Raw genomic sequence first — 6375 nt, 5'->3', positions numbered from 1 at the left:
GGACTAAACAATGGAACCCGTCGGTGATGTTTTCATCAATCACTCATGATTGTATACCAGCAATCATTTGCTCACAACACACATGGCTTGTTAGCAGTAATCGTCTGTGTTGTTATCGGTCTTCGCACACGTTTCCGATTACAGACCTGTTTGCCTCGTATCACCCACATCTTGTTCATTTGAACCGTTTCTGTTCTCATGTCTCAACGCAAACAGTTCATCCGAGTGAACCGCATGCCGTATATCGCACACACCTTTGATCTGGCTGACCGTTTCTTTTGTGTTGCCTAATCACAAATAGTTCATCCGAGTGAACCGTATGTTATACATCGCACACACCTTCATCTGGCTGCCCATTTCTTTTGTTCCTCCTCATCGCAAACAGTTAATTGAGCTGAACCATATGCCCTACATCGCATGAGCAACTAAAATCTGAACCGTGTTTGATGCATCCTCCATTGCAAACGTTTTGCACCTTTTTTGATAGTTTTTTTACACCATCGTTTGCGATTATGGCATCGCACACAGTTTCGTCGAAGGGTCTCTGATCGTAGTGTCGCGTTAGCAGCATCCTGCAGTAGTGTAAGGATCTTTAAGTATATGTATTTCTTGATATTTTGCAGGCTTCGAGGGAACAGAGTGAGAAACTGTCCGAGGACCTCAAGCTGAGCCAAACACAGTTAGCTGATGCAAAAGTCGAGCTAGAGGCGGTCAAGAAGTTCACTAGTGAAGCCCATGGTGAGGGAAAAGTTGCATAACACATGAATTTTTGGGGGTACTTTGTTTAACACAAACTTTCCATATAGCAGCTGAATCCATAGGTCAACTTCAAAAAGATCTAGACGCAGCTAGGGAGGCTTAAAGGTACGCCGAGTCATAGCACGAAGCTGGCCACTGAGTATTGACGCGAAGTCACGAGGAAAAAGAACAAATTGAAGGTGGAGAACCAAAAATAGGCCGAATAAATCAAGAGTTTCAAAACTCAACTGGCGCAAGCCCTTGGAGGAGAACCAGAGATTGAAGGGCGGCATATTTGGTAAGTGATAGTTTGTTGTACACGCACATATATACTTGCGGTGTTTTAATGTAAAGGACACGTCATGCATTGTGCTAGGTCCCCTGACGGGCGTCCCGAAGAAGATGTCAGCTCCTTTGCAGGGAACCTTTTGAAGGAGCTGTCCATTGTGCACGAGAGAGCTCGGAAAGCCATGAAAAGTACGGTCAAGGCGTTATGGCCAATAGAGACACCTCCGGAAGGCCAATCGCTTTAAAGGAGCGCGACATCGTTTTGAGCTATGGAATATATCAGCTTGTCGAGAAGGAGCACGCGAAGCCTGGGCGATGGTGAAGACCCGATTTAGGCTCGTGTTGGACCGGTAGGGTCGTATGGTGATGTCTGCTTGAACTACATCGGTATTTCCCCAAAGAGGAAGGGATGATGCAGCACAACGACGGTAGGTATTTCCCTCAGTGATGAGACCAAGGTTATCGAACCAGTAGGAGAACCACGCAACACTACGTGAACGGCACCTGCACACAAATAACAAATACTCACAACCCGACGTATTAAAGGGGTTGTCAATCCCTTTCGAGTAACGGCGCCAGAAATTGGCAAGTTGACGGAATAAATATTGTGATAGATTGATAGATGCAAATAAAAGCAAATAAAATTCAGTGAGGTATTTTGTTTTGGATTAATAGATCTGAAAATAAAATCAAATAAAAATAGATCGCGAAGGCAAATATAATAAAGAAGAGACCCGGGGCCGTAGATTTATTTCACTAGTGGCTTCTCTCGAGAAAAATAGCATACAGTGGGTAAACAAATTACCGTTGGGCAATTTATAGTACTTCAAATAATCATGACGATATCTAGGCAATGATCATTATATATGCATCACGTCCAATATTAGTAGACCGACTCCTGCCTGCATCTACTACTATTACTGCACACATCGACCGCTATCCAACATGCATCTAGTGTATTAAGTTCATGGAGAAACGGAGTAATGCAATAAGAACGATGACATGATGTAGACAAGATTTATTTATGTAGAAATAGACCCCATCTTGTTATCCTTAATAGCAACGATACATACGTGTCGGTTCCCCTTGTCACTGGGATCAAGCACCGTAAGATCGAACCCATCACAAGGCACCTCTTACCATTGCAAGATCAATAGATCAAGTTGGCCAAACAAAACCCAAATATCGGAGAAGAAATACGAGGCTATAAGTAATCATGCATATAAGAGATCAAAAGACTCAAATAACTTTCATGAATAAAAACATAGATCTGATCATAAACTCAAAGTTCATCGGATCCCAACAAACACATTGCAAAAAGAGTTACATCAAATAGATCTCCAAGAGACCATTGTATTGAGAATCAAAAGAGAGAGAGAGGAAGCCATCTAGCTACTAACTACGGACCTGTAGGTCTACAGTGAACTAGTCACGCACCATCGGAGAGGCACCAATAAGGATGATGAACACCTCCGTGATGGTGTCTAGATTGGATCTGGTGGTTCTGGAACTTGCAGTGGCTGGAATTGATTTTCGTCGACTCCCCTGGGGTTTCTGGAATATTGGGGGTATTTATAGAGCAAAGAGGTGGTGCGGGAGGCCACCGAGGTGGGCACAACCCACCTGGGCCTAGGCGCGCCCTGGTGGGTTGTGCTCCTTTCGGAGCACCCCTCTGGTACTTCTTCGGCCCAATAGGTGTCTTCTGGTTCAAAAAAAAATCCACAAAAGTTTTCGCTGCATTTGGACTCCGTTTGGTATTGATTCCCTGTGATGTAAAAAACAAGTAGAAAACAGCAACTGGCACTGGGCACTATGTCATTAGGTTAGTCCCAAAAAATGATATAAAATGATTGTAAAACATCCAAAAGTGATAATATAACAACATGGAACAATAAAAAATTATAGATACGTTGGAGACGTATCAGCATCCCCAAGCTTAATTCCTCCTCGTCCTCGAGTAGGTAAATGATAAAAACGGAATTTTTGATGTGGAATGCTGCCTAGCATGTTCATCACATATTCTTTTCTTTGTATCATGGACATTTGGACTTTTATATGGTTCAAATCAATAGTCTAGTTTTAACATGAGGACTTTAATACTCAAGCATATCAACAAGCAACCATGTCTTTCAAAATATCAACACTAGAGCAAGTTATCCCTAGCCCATTATGCTCAATCATTGATCCATTCATGAAACACACTCGCATATTAGCTACACCCATGCTCAAGCACGATCATAGTGCCCCTTAGTTGGTGCTTTATAAGAGAAGATGGAGACTCAAGTAAAAGAATTGCATAAAGTAAATAGAAAGGCCCTTCGTGGAGGGAAGTAGGGATTTGTAGAGGTGCCAGAGCTCAAATTGAAAAAGATAGAGATAAAACATTTTGGGAGGCATGCTTTTCCTGTCAACGAAAACGATCGAGTAGTTCCCAATACTTTACATGCTAGATATATCATAGGTGGTTCCCAAACAGAAAATAAAGTTTATTCCTTTTTCCACCATAATTTCACTTTCCATGGCTAACCGTATCCACGGGTGCCTTCCATACCAACACTTTCCAAGGAATTTATTATTTGACAACATAATGTAAATTCATTTTTCATTTCGGGACTGGGCATCCCTAATACCTTTGTCGTATTCTCATGCAATGACAAGTGAATAAACACTCATCTTGAGAATAACACATCTAGCATGGAAATATATATATTAGCCACCCCCTACCGTTTCATGAGCAATACGAGCACACAAAAGAGAAGTTTATTTTGAAAATTAGAGATGGCACATACAAATTTGCTTAGAACGACAAAAGACTACCGCATATAGGTAGGTATAGTGGACTCATGTGGCAAAACTGGTTTAAAGGATTTGGATGCACAAGTAGTGATCATACTTAGTGCAAATGAAGGCTAGCAAAAGATTGAGAAGCATCCAACCAAGAAAGAAAAAACTCATAAGCGAGCATTAAGCATAACTAACACCGAATAATGCACCACAAGTAGGATGTAATTTCATTGCATAACTATTGACTTTCGTGCTTGCATAGGGAATCACAAACCTTAACACCAATATTCTTTCTAAAGCATAATTACTCATCAACATGACTCACATATCATATCATCATGTCTCAAAACTATTACAAAGTATCAAGTTTATTTTTTCCAATGACTCATCAACATGACTCTCTTAGTTTGTGAAACCAAGGCTATGGAGACCAAAGCAATGGAAACCAAAGCAATAGAGACCAAAGCTCTGATACCACTTGTAGGATCGAAAGTATGTCTAGAGGGGGGTGATTAGACTACTTGACCAAATAAAAATCTATCATCTTCCCAATTTTAGTTGTGTGCAGATTTTAGCGATTCTACTAAGTCCAATATCACCCTGCACATGCAATTCTAAGAGTATAGCAGCAGAAAGTAAATCATTGCACATGTAAGTAAATGAGGGGTTTGGAGAAGGCAAACGTAATGGAGACACGAAGATTTTTGGCGTGGTACCGATAGCTGGTGCTATCGTACATCCACGTTGATGGAGACTTCAACCCACTGAGGGTAACGGTTGCGCGAGTCCACGAAGGGTTCCACCCACAAAGGGTCCACGAAGAAGAAACCTTGTCTATTCCACCATGGCCTCCGTCCACAAAGGACTAGCCTCACTCGAGTAGATCTTCACAAAGTAGGCGAACTCCTTGCCCTTACAAACTTCTTGGTTCAACTCCACATCATGTCGGAAGCTCCCAAGTGACACCTAACCAATCTAGGAGACACCACTCTCCAAAGGTAATAGATGTTGTGTAGATGATGAACTCCTTGCTCTCGTGCTTCAAATGATAGTCTCCCCAACACTCAGCTCTCTCTCACAGATTTGGCTATGGTGGAAGAACGATTTGAGTGGAAAGCAACTTGGGGAAGGCTAGAAATCAATGTTTAAATGGTTGGATTGGAATCTCTTGATCTCAACACATGAGTAGGTGGTTCTCTCTCAGAAAATGAATGGTGGAAGTGTAGTTTCATTTTGATGGCTCTCTCACTAAATGAGACGAGGTGGAGGGGTATAAATAGCCTCCACACGAAATCCAACCATCACGCACTTTTTATCCAACTCGGTGGCACCGATAAGAATTCTCGGTGAGACCAACCTGTGTAAAAGATATGAACGTTGGAGGTCTCGGTGGGACCGAATGGAAACAACTCGGAGCAAATGAAGTGCAATGGTAGGGCAAAACCTCGTTTCAGTGGCACCGATTGCATCATCTCAGTAAGACTGAAATAAAGTAATAAGGCAACAGAAAGTTGGCAAGCCATCTCGGTGGCACCGATTGGAACAACTCCGTTAGACCGAAGTAATTGCAATAGGTGACAAAGAGTTGGCAAGGCCATCTCGGTGGGACCGAGATCCATACTGGTGGATCTAATTTGTTAGGGTTTGGCTGTGGCACTATCGAGATGAACTTGGTGGGTCTGGATAGATGGGATCGGTGGGACCGAGTTGGCACTTTGGGTTTTGGACATATATTGGATAGAGAAAGTGGCTGAGGGTTTTGGAGCAATATTACTAAGCACTTGAGCAACCAGATCATCATCAAAACCTCATCTTGAGGGGTCCACATTCACTAGTCCTTGCCATGCCAATCATTGAACTTCCTGAAATCTTAACTTGAATAGGCATTAGTTCAATGACATATGTTGTTATTAATTACCAAAACTACCCGAGGATTAGTTGCACTTTCAGCTCCACTTTGTTTTCCCTCTGAATATGGCGGTGAAAAAATCCCGTAAAAATATAGGTGATTAGGGTAAAATAGGACCATTGGTTTCGGAGAGGGATGGATGCTTGCCCTATGGATCCCACATGCCCTTGGCTCTCGACCCAAGGCCATGTCGCTAGGTGGGGCTGCATGGGTTCTCTCATAGCGCACCGTCCTCATGTCGAAAACATCCATAACCACATGCCAAGATCACTCATCGTTACCTTCTTTTCTTGACGCCTCCTGCCAAGTGCCAGATCACTCTCGATGAGGTATAAATACCGCCAATTAAGGGCCCACTCCTCATAGAACCACCAAATGTGCGTGTGTGCATGTGAGAGAGCTCTCCTCACACCCAGCTATCCACAATCATGCGCCGACAATCTCATTCTCAGTAGTCGTGTCTCAACGAGTGCCAGCTCAGGACTCGTAATGTTACAAATACCACCAATTGTAGGCTCACCCTCCTATAACTACCAAACGCACACACCCTTATGTGAGAGAGATCGTATGGTAACTCGCGTCTCTTCCACCCACGATCGTGTGATTTGGGCCTCCTCATCCCCGTCGAGAGAGAGGGAGAGATCCCTACATCGCCG

The sequence above is a fragment of the Triticum aestivum genome, chromosome 7D (genome assembly GCF_018294505.1).
Source record: "Triticum aestivum cultivar Chinese Spring chromosome 7D, IWGSC CS RefSeq v2.1, whole genome shotgun sequence".
Classification (NCBI taxonomy): Eukaryota; Viridiplantae; Streptophyta; class Magnoliopsida; order Poales; family Poaceae; genus Triticum; species Triticum aestivum.
Note: the sequence above shows the minus strand (reverse complement) of the source record.